The following is an 11,963-nucleotide window of genomic DNA, read 5'->3' as shown; positions in this document are numbered from 1 at the left end:
TGATGTTTTGGGGGTTTTTTTGCACTAATAAAGTTGTGGAGTTGTAAAGTATTTTGTCTAGTGTCAATTATATCGTCAGTTATATCGTTATTGCAAATTTTCAAATGTATATCGTGATAAATACTTTTGGTCATATCGCCCTGCTCTATTGCGAAGTACCAACAGTAGTAAAACCTTAACAAGTGCAATAGAACCTGAAAGAGAATGTTTGATGAAAAATATCAGTGACTCGCACAATATGCTAGAGACCAATGACAAGGAGATTTTTACGAACTGATCAGCCAAAACTGCAAAAATCTCTTTCTCTAGGCATCTAGATCAGTGGTCCCCAACCCCCGGGGCATGGACCGGTACCGGGCCGGGAGAGTTGAGGCTCGGGTGTCAAATTTATGGTTTTCAGGGTTTTTATCGTTAACTCGGTTTCCCTGGGTCTTTTCCCGTGTTGTAGTTGTGCGTCTTATTTTGAAAGAAATATTTACGCGTTACCATAGCAACCAGAGAGCATTAAGGGGCAGAGAGGAGGATGTTACTCTTAATGCTGTTGGCGCATTTCAGGAGGACGCTGCTAATAAAGTTACACAATTACACAGTAAATTTGCGTTTATTATTATATTTACAAAATACCACAGTTTTTGTCTTGGTCATATCATTTTATTTTGTTGTATTTATCCGCCACACCTTAAAGGCTGGTCTGTGAAAATATTGTCTGAAATTAAACTGGGCCGTGGCGCGAAAAAGGTTGGACCGCTGATCAAGATCATGTGTTCATGTCAGTCATGTCTTCACTCAACTATAAGAAAATGGTAAAAATAAATCATTAATGGCTATGCAATACGCAATAACTTTTTTGTACTCTAAAATGGCTTATGACGTTTGAACTAAAGCAGACTGTTCAGTTCAGTTGTCATAAAATGTGGATTGATCAAAACCACAGCCGTTGTTTTACATTTTGTAAGCGTTGTGGTCAGGTATCACCATAAAGCAGATAATGAAAATGTGGTGTGATATTCTGTTCTTTTTAACTGAAATTTGGAACTGGGCGATATGGGACATAAACTTATCCTGATCACTTTTTCATATCAGTCAATACTAATATGTAATACTGTATCACTACAGGTAAGTACAGGTAAGCCATCTGGGTCTTTCTTTTCTAGGTATTGGCTAATGAGTGAATGACACTCAGCTAATAAAGTTAAAAATATTTATTGAAACAAAAACAACACCACACAGCCATTTGGGATGGGGTACCGATATCCGGTGCCATTATGGCACCGGTTCTGACATAAACAGTAGTAACCAGACCGAAAAGCAGTGCACATTTCGGTGCTTTATTTCAGTGCTTTTTTTTCCTGAGATGTCATACACTTTGGATTCTAGCCAACCATTTTACCTTTCCAAGGATAGTAGGCGGGCCCAGGTACATACGTTCTTTTAGAGCAGAGCTACAGATTAAAAATGCCCAAGGCGAAGCGGTCAAAAGTCTGGCTGTACTTCACAGCAAAAGATCTCAGCAGCCTGCAACAAGTGCTTTAAGGTGATACTGTGCAAAGGAGGTAAAACCTCGAATCTGATGAAACACCTGGCGATGCATAGCGTTTTTTTAAAAGCCAAGAAATGTACCATATTTGATAGCTTGCTGCAAGACCTCACACCGAGCACATCTACTGCGGGTGTGGTGCCTGTTATCGGAACCGGAGTTAGCAACATCCCACCAAGAACCCGAAGAGTAGAGTCCTGGCCCTAGCCATGCCAGTGTAGCAGAAATGATGACGGATGATGATGGCAGCAGCAGCCGTTCTTCTCTGCGCGAGTAGCTTAATGTTGTTCCTGTGTAATTTACGTTGAGTAGGCTAACCACGTTACTAAATTAATGCATGTAAGGTGAACTAGCAAACACCGTCGTAGTTACATGCGGCTGTCTTCTTGTTTGATAGAGTGATACCATATATGCCCTACAGCTGCAAAAAAGGCTAACATTGTTATCTTTTTACAGAAAAAACAGCTAAACATGAGAGGTTTTAGGACAAAGTTTGTATTTTCCATTGTTTAAGCACCGGTTCCAACCAAAGGAGGTATGTTGTATCAACAGAAAAGGCTAACTTGGTTAGCATTTTGCAGAAAAAAAGAGACTGCTAAAAATAAAAACATAAGAGGTTTTTGGACAAAGTTTGTGTTCTCCATTCTTTAAGCACTGGTTCGAGTACCGTTTAAGCACCGGCACCGTTTCAAAAGTACCGGTTTGGCACCGGTATCAGATAAAACCTAAACGATACCCATCCCTAGTACCCAGATGGTGTATTGCTTCAGATCTGAAAAGCTTGTAATGTAGCTACAGAACCTGATAGCTACGGCTGATCCTGAATCCTGACTTGCCACATGTGGATGAATTTGTCTCAGACTTCAATAATAACAAACTTGACCTGCACAAGGGAGTGACTATTTCTGCATTAGTTTAGATTAACTTAAGGTTAGTGCACAAAGAGCTTCATGGAATGCACACATATACAGAGCGAGTAAATAAAACACTGAACATGCCTAAGTAAATATATTTTTAAAAGTGCTATTAACATGAAATTCTCACCAGATGTTGGTAACAACCCATCCAATCCACACGTGCAAAGAACAAACCACAGACATCCATAAATTATATGTAACAGTGAGAAATGACACAGCAAAAAGCTATTCAACGCGCTTACTGAAATGTATTTAAAACATTGTACAAAAACCTTTGTCGGTGATGACAGCTTTAAGATGCATCCTGTATTGCTCAGGTGTGGTTTTGGCCCATTGTTCTACACCAAGGGTGGGCAACTCCAGGCCTCAAGGGCCAGTGCCCTGCAGGTTTTAGATCTCACCCTGGGTCAACACACCTGAATCAAATGATGAGTTCATTCATTGGAGAACTTCAAGACATGTTGAGGTCATTTAGCCATTTAAATCAGCTGTGTTGGATTAAGGACACATCTAAAACCTGCAGGACACCGGCCCTCGAGGCCTGGAGTTGCCCACCCCACAAAGTCTTCAAATCTTGAAGGTTTGATGGCCCCCTTCTATGAACTCTAAGCCTTAGTTCCAGTTCCGTATGCTAAAAAACAGCCCCATGCCATGTTATTCCCATTTCCAAACTTCACTGTTTCTATGGTGTTTTGGGGGTAATGTGCAGTCAGATTTGGTCTCATCTGACCAGGCTATATTCTCCCAGAATTTCACAGGCTTGTCTAAATCTTGTTCTGTGAACTTTAAATGTACTTGTGAGCATGCTTTTTCTTCAGCATTGGAGTCCTGCGTGGTGAGCGCGGCTCAGTGCTTTACTTGTTGTTTGCTTTGAAACAATTGTACCTGCTAATTCCAGGTCTTTCTGTCTCTCTCCACAACTGTTCCTTGGCTCTTGGACAACTCCTTTGACCATTTTTTTCACTCCTCTGAAACCTTGCAAGGAGCACCAAGTCGTGTTCAGTTTATCATAAAATGATGTTCTTTCCACTTCTGGATTATGATCCCAACAGCCCTTACTGGAACGGTCAGTATTTTAAAAATTCCTGTGTAGAAGATGTCATCAATATATTTTGCAACAATAAGGCTGTGAGAGAGCTCATTGGTTTTACCCATCATGAGACATTTCTTGAGACACCTTGGTAATGGGACCGCTTTTTACAGACCATCGGTTGGGACTGAACCAGCTGATATTAGTTTGCACTAAGTGGCAGGATTGCTTTTTGACTACTGATAGATGTCATCTTGTGTGATGACTTTGAATGTCCTTTTGCACCTTACTCTCTTCGTGTGTTCAATACTTTTTCCCTGTGTCATTTCTCATGGTTACACATAATTTATGGAGATTTATGGTTTGATTTCTTTGCATGTATGGATTGGATGGGTTGTTACTAACATCCGGTGAAAATTTCATGTAAATAGCACCTTTAGAAATACATTTACGTAGAAAATTGGTCATGTGTTGAATACTTATTTTACCCACTGTGTTTGTGTTTACATTAATATATTTGAACTACATAAAAAAATAATATAATTTGTTAATGACTCTTGTTTTAAGCTTCTGGTACCCCATGTGCTGACAAATGCTCTCAATTGCTGACAACCAGGTGCTAATCAGTACTGCAGTCCTTTGCTATACAGCCGTCCTTTGAACGCCACAGGAGTCAGTTTGTGACAGTGGGATGGTGGGGCGGTGGCATCTCCTGCACTGGAAAATCGAGGCTTGGTCATTATTGTCAATCTCAATGCAGCAACATAGGAAGAAAGGGATTCTGCAACCAGTGGCATTCCTATATCTTCACAGTTTGGACCGAACTCCAAGACGACAACACATTTCCAGAATTTGGGAATGGAGAGGATTGAACGGCCTGCTTGCAGTTCTGACCTAAACCCTACCGAACACTTCCGGATATAATGATGAAATGTAAAAACTATGAAAAATTTCGTACAGGCCAGGAATTGTGTTAGTCTATGCCAACACCAATATCTCTCTGCAATATACACCACTGGTTACTAATTGCCCAGGGGTCATTTGATTTCCTTTAATCACAGAAGTAGCTAAAAATTATTTTAAAAACAAAATAAACAAAACACCCCAAAAATGTAAGTAATAACTAGAGCAATAGCTAAACAATGTCACTAAAGAAATAATGATTGTTTATGGCATATTTAGTGCCCCAGACAAAACACCCTGGATTTCAGCAGTGATATTTACGTCAAGTGTAGATAACATCATGTAATAACCCACTCCAGAGAGATTAGCCAGGCTAACTGAAATAATCATGGCATGTTTCATGTGTCTGTGTTGCACATGAGACTGATAAATACTGGCGTGTACGGACAGACAGAGACGTGGATGATATTCTTCTGTGTGCATGCAGTCTGAGAGACTAGCCTACTTGCTCATAGTTTCCGTTTGTCTCTTAGGCCCCAATTACCAAAAGACCTAAACACAGTCAGCTGACAACATATTTTATTTCCCTTCCACTGGCAGCAAACAGGTACATTTAGCAAATGAATAAAAAACTGTTTGATGTAAATCTGGATAACCATCGATAACACTCAGATCAGAGAGTCGTGTTTATCTTCGACAGAGCAGCTGCATCATCGCCACCACACTGGAGTCTACAGCCTGACGTCGTTACCTCGTCACAGTGTACTGTAGAAATCCTGTTTATCAGCTAATATCAAGTTATTGATTTTACTGTAAGTAGTTGCTATACAGTGCCCCAACAATAAAACTGAACGCATGGGCGGAGCTGAAATAATATTTAACTTCGGATGATAACAATCCAACTATGGCGAACATATGGCGATGATGTACCTCTTTGCTATTTCTAGCATCCAGCATCAGATAGGTCGACTGCATTACGACACACATAGAGCGCTAGCAACTAGCCTAGCATAGCTCCCGAGTGTGGTGAGCTCTGACTTAGCTACAAGGGGGATGGTGCGCTAAACTACAGCTAGCTATTGAAATGTGTTATAATAAATGCTATACTGGCTTTAAACAAACACTTCTGGCCTTTGTCTGAATTATGACAATGAAATCTTGAATTTGGCGCAAGTCCATTTCACATGAAATTAAGTAATTTATGAGTTGCTTCGACTGTTTGTTCCCTTTCCTCGGTATTTTGAGTCACCAAAACACAACGCGGCCCCTGCTTTTCGAACAGCATGAAAAATTAAGTATTTTATTTTCTCCGGTACTGAACAGGGGCCTACACATAGGCCGAACGCGAGGGTGGAACGTAACTATTAGGAAACAGGTTGGGTCTTTTTTTAATCAAAGGACGCATTTGTTCATTTATCGTCGAAACCATTCTATTGCCCGATTTGTCAAGCTACTTTGGTTTGGCGGTCGCTCAGTAGGTGACTGAACACCACTTAGCATAGCACGAAGCTAAACGATGATGGGTGCATTTAGGATAAACTTCATTTGCTAGACAGGAAGCGGTTACCTTTGGGAACAGGCAAGCTCCTGCTGTACAGCGGTGACACTCTCTGCCTGTGGACCAGGTTGCCGTCCGAGTCACTTCCACCCGGGTTGGCGGGACTGGAGCAACTGGACGTCGTAGGTCCTATGTTGCTCCCGGCTAGAGGAAGAGGGGGAGGAAGCGGAGCGGGTTGAGTTGTGTTGAATTCTACGCAGAAGCCGGTACGGTACCGTGACGCGGAGCGGCTGCACGCGAATCGTGGCGGTGGAGGTGTTACTGCTGCAGATAGAGATGAGGCTGTGGGAGAGACGCCGAGTTTATTCCGCTGTTGTCGCTGGGACGAACTCGCTGCTGGCTGACCTGACTACCAGCAGTTACTTCATTAGATTGTTTGTGATGTTAACATGGCGAACGTGAACAGTTCTTTTTAGAAGCTCACATTTTCACTAACGGAATTGCTTTTAACACAGTAGACAAAAGCTGTCTATGAAGTACACTTTGCCTTTCAGGTTACGAAAAATTCTCAACTTCACTTGACACGTCATGATTTCCACTTGTGCGCTGATTCTGAATAAAAATATTCTTTGGCCGAATACAAACTCATGTTGCCACGCTTGCATATTTATTTGCACCTTAAAGTCAAACTAGTCCTCCCCCCAAACCAACCACTCTTCAATACAGCAACAAGTTACCTATCACTTCATATTTTTTACGTGACGCCAGAGCCACTGAGGCACGCCCACCTGGAGGACAAAACGGTACTGCGGTCCTTTGCCCTCCCGGCTTTGATCGCTTCGAGTTTAACTCGAAGATGCCACATAGTTGCTGTGCTATTGGATGCATAGCCCAACGTTTATTTACAGCTGTCAGAAGCGTGTAGACTCTAAGGGTCTCAAATTGAAATGAGCTGTGGGCCACTGCTGGCACTGTCATCTCATGTGAGAGCTACTTTAGGGTTGAAGTAGTACAGACAAACAAGAAAACACCCACAAATAATTCTGGAAATGTAGTGTTTTGTTTGTTTTTTGTTTTTAAATTTTAAATATTGTATAACAAGACAAAACTGCAAATGTGAACACACATTTTTTTCTCACTCTTAACTAACTGAAGCCTTTTATTGGTACTTAAATCTGTACTTGGTACTTTCTTTCTGGCCAGACATGTGGCAGCACCTCTGCTATCATTTTGCTCATATTTAACAAAAATAAAAATGCAGACATAAGTGTACACATTAGTTTTTGACTGCTAGTGAAAATTGTTTTCTTTACAAATAACTCTCTCACTAAACTAACACAACCAATCCCTCAACATGTTTGTACTCTCTGCTCATATTGCCTTCATATTAAATATTTTTTTGCTTTTTAAAGAAAGCATTTTAACATTGAACTCAACAACAAACAAATCCTCCCTAACAAAAAAAAGTAACTTCGTGGGCCAAACTCCATTATATCTCTTCATGTCAATATACGTAGGGATTTAAGTAGGGATGACGTGGGCCACAAGTGGCCCCCGGGGCGTGAGTTTGAGACCCTTGGCGTAGAGTATGGCACTTACATGTGAACACACACATGAACTCTGCCTTACAGGCTAAATCGCACCAGTCTGTGCTTCTGCACAGGGACCCAGGCTGTGACGTAGCACTTACCTTTGCTTTAATGATGGGGAAATTCTTGTTGTTCACCTCCCACATGGTGGCATTATTTACCCATCCACATAAAAAATGCAGCTGTCCGTATTTTGAAAGCTTTCACTCTGTCAACAGGGTAATATGAGGGATTGTCTACAAGATACACGTAGATGTCACCGGACTGGAGCTGTGTGAGACATGTATCCACTTTTGGGGATTAAAATAAAGCTGCTGTGATAGAATGTGGGCCACAAGTTACCAGAATGCATAGTTTCTCTTCATATCTTCCTTTTGCCTCCATGGATGGATGATCCAAGTAGTCATTTAATACAAAAGTTATGTAGATGGATATATGAGGGGTTGTACAAGCCAAACTTTAGTCCCTCACTCTCACACATACATTCTTCTTTTACATCCATATATCTGGATCCTCACATACTATCTTGCAAATATATTAACACTACCTATTTTACACACACACACACACACATACAGTATTTATCATTTACTCTTACAGACATACGTTTTGACTCTCACATATATGCATTTTCTAAGCAGGAAGTCACTATTAAACCAGACAGTAATATACACTTGGAACATTTGTTTGACTAATCCAGACCTGACCAGAAGAACTAAGCAAATAAGCTATTCAAAATCATTCAGTTTTCTTTACTAGCATTGTTTTTAATTTGGGGAGTAAGTAACAATGGAAATGCCATACGATTTTTTAAATAATGTATTAGAATGTATTGAGCAAATTCAAAGAGAGACTACAGATTCTTTGTTCTTCAGAAGAACTAGTTGATCACATTCAAACCTTTTCTGGAATTTCTTTTTTCAGAACCGGTAGAATACTTATGCACTTTCACCACAAGGAGGGTAATCCTCTCTTCAGATGTGTCAGGTCATAGTCAACAATGCAGGAATGGATAACCCAGATATGAATGGTATTTGTAAAAGTGACTGTGGTACTGGTGAATACAGAGCACTATCAGTTGGAGACAATGTTGTTATACTTGATGACGAAGATGATGGCAGTCACAGTATTGTATTGCAACCTTGTTCATTTTCTTGAGAGAAAATCCTAAAATACATATTACATTAACAAAAGAGACACATTTACATCAGAAGAAGAAGGACCACAAAGGATATTTAATTTATGGTAGTTGTGATTGTGCACAGATTTTTGTTAGTCTAGTATCATTAGAAATGTTGTCACCGATTTAAACTCAAAGACAGTTTAAAGTTATCGTCCATTTCATGCATGTTGCCAGTTTGGATATTATTTTAAGACATTTATCAGTATAATTATATGAGCTCCAAACCTTTGTCTTTACATTTACAAGCACATTTCATTTTAAAATACAGTGTTAAATGACTCAGAAATCAAATACTACCTAAGTTCTAAAGTTTTTTGAATATGTAGAACTCAATAAGAAACAAAGAAATCAGTGGTCATTTTACCAACTTATGTGGCCTTTTTGACACATTAACAAGACTAAAACTGACACCATGAGTGTTAATACAATCAGTAAATACATTAAACAGTGGAATTTGTATCAAATAGAATCAAGAGGTGTATGAACAATGTTAAAGCAGAATACCAGAGAACAAAAACAACAAACAAACAAGCAAGAAAAGAAAAAACAACTTACATTTTGATTCACTGAAAAAAAAAATGCATTGATTTTGTTTTGCTTTTTGTTTTTTAAATCAAATCTAAAAAAATTGGAACATGCTTAGTTTAATCTCAGAACTAAGGTTCTCAGAAAATGTTATTGTCATCATCTCACTACAAGATTCTGGAACAAGTAAAATGCAGGAGTAAGGATGTCCTCACAGTAAAGAGGGTATCCTCAACACAGAAACAAAATGACATAGGAAATTTGATTTGTATACATTTCGCTTTAAGTTAAAGCCTGATTTGAGTGCAAGAGGAAAATCATGGTTAGTTGCACTAATATACAGTATTGGACCTGACTTGTGTAATATAATATCACTGTTAAGATCTCTTTTAGAAAGAAATGCTTTGCCCTGCAAATCTTAACCACATTCTCATTAGTTTGGCATTCAATTTATGACCATTTGCCTGCTTGTAGAAAAATAACCTACAGTAACATTTAAGCAAACAGTTGGAGCAACTGTCAAAAATGTCATTAAAAACAAAACAAAAAACACGTACTTTTAACTTAAGACTATCAATATTAACTTCTATCAATATCTCTGTTTCTACACTCATTTTATAAGAGTGTGTGATGTTTGTTGTATATTTGCTGCTATGACAACTCAGTTTCCCTCTGGGATTAATAAAGTTTCTCTGATTCTGATTGACACAACACGTCAAACCCTACATGCAACTTCTGCTTCTGTTCGGTATCTCTCCAGAAAGGAATGAAAACTTCTTTAGCATGCCTTCTATTACTCCCAACTTGAGAAAGGTGAAGAGGCTGTCAAGAAGGTCAGCTGTGAGGATTGAAGGGGGTCAAAGGTCTCTGGGTGAGCTTAGATTGTGTCCAGCACACTGAGTGTTCGTCCATCCTGAAATCTGAATCATAATCAGAATGACCTTTTAAAGTATTTTTATTGGTGTATGAACGTATTTTAAAATTTGCTATTTACATCTTTTTTTAAAAAAAGAACTGATAATATATAAAAGAAGTGTATATCCCAATCTACATTTTTCATGTGATGTAGTCACCTGTGGAGGCAGTCCTCTAGCTATACACAAAGAACTATCTCACCAAATCCCAGAAAACAAGGCAGTCTGCATGGGTTTGAGTTACTCATCAAATAAATATGTACTTGTTCCTTTGAGAGGAACCGATTGAAATAAACAAATGAAAATAAATAAAATGTTACAGAGGTCACAGTTCATGATATTTAAAAGTTGCAGTTTGCCATTTAGCCCTCTTGAACATTGTAATTGCTATTGCATATAAGATTGGAATATGATGGCAAGAGAAGTAAAAACACATAAATAGCACTCTTATAAAATACCTTTTAAAATATCTGCAAAACATGCATGAAACAGAAATGACGATTTAAATCCAATGAGGCTTGAGTAAAAATAGGCAAATCAAATAAAACTAAATGCTCCAGTTCCATGGCTAAAAATGTTTCCAACCTTTTTTTCTTGTACAAAAACTTTAAAAAACTAAAATTTAAAGCTATTCTTTCCCACGTTTTTTTTTTTTTTTTTTTAATTTTTATTCATTTATTTATTTTCTGGGCTTTTAAAACAAATATTTTAGATATTATCCGTCTCTTCTACAGTGTTGTAGATATTGACCCATTTACAACAGAGCTGGACTGATGTCTTCTAGCAAGGGGACATCGATCCAAACTTTATCCAGAAAAATTAAATAAGAACAACAAAAAGATTAAAACCAAGCTTTAGTTAAGGCTAATGTTACCACAGGCAGATTCATGTTAGTGGCATTGTGGGTTACATAAGTCATGACTGACTGAGAATCACTGAGAATCTCGGTCTCTGAGATTAAACGTGAACAACACGGGGAGCTCAAATTCCAAAAGCCAACAGAAATTAAGTGTAACAAAGTATTTCAGTATAACATAAAATAATCCAATAAAGGGAAATGAAACTTAAAAAAGTGAAAAATGAAGATATGTATAAAGCAAATTAATTAGAAGAAATGAATATTGTGATTTAATGCAGTTAGAAAAGATTCTTTTCTTATGACAAAGCAGGAATCAGGGAGAGAAAGTGTTGACAGGCAGGGATGAAAAATGATACTAATCAAACGTCTCAGTGTCAGAAGCAGATAGACCCGGACCTGGGTCAACCTTCTCCTTGAGCACAAAGGCTGGAGCAAAATGACAGACAAGCACCATCAGCACCGTCAGACTTACATCCAAGGGCAGATTTTGGTAAAAATTCCACAGCTTCACCTCAACCCCACTCTAAACCTGAAAAACAAGCTTCAACATCAACCAATCTCCCCCAGCTAGCACAATAGAGGAACTGCTCTGATTTTAATGCAGACTTTGAAGCTACTTCCTTTTCTTCCAGGAATGAATGAACCACAACACTCATTATTCCTGAAGTGGAATTTAAACCAACAGAAACTAAAATAAAGACTGATTATTTTAAAGTGGAGACACACCACCTCATCAGGAGTCAATGGCAGGTGGTCAGAAAATGGCCTCACCCTCAGCCTTACAGGGGGACCAGCAGCATATACAAATGCCAAAATCACGCTGTATAGCAACTTCACCAGCCTATGGCTACAGAGATTAAGGATTTTGGAGAGACAGACAGTTGCAGAAGGTGGAGGAAGAATGAATGAAGTCTGTTTTTAGTGTGGGCCACAAATCATTGGGTTAAAGGTTGTCCTGAAAAGCACAACACTCAGGCCGAGTGACTCGGGGCAGAACTTGAGAAAGGG

The sequence above is a fragment of the Pelmatolapia mariae genome, linkage group LG22 (genome assembly GCF_036321145.2).
Source record: "Pelmatolapia mariae isolate MD_Pm_ZW linkage group LG22, Pm_UMD_F_2, whole genome shotgun sequence".
Lineage (NCBI taxonomy): Eukaryota > Metazoa > Chordata > Actinopteri > Cichliformes > Cichlidae > Pelmatolapia > Pelmatolapia mariae.
This window is presented reverse-complemented; position numbering follows the sequence as displayed.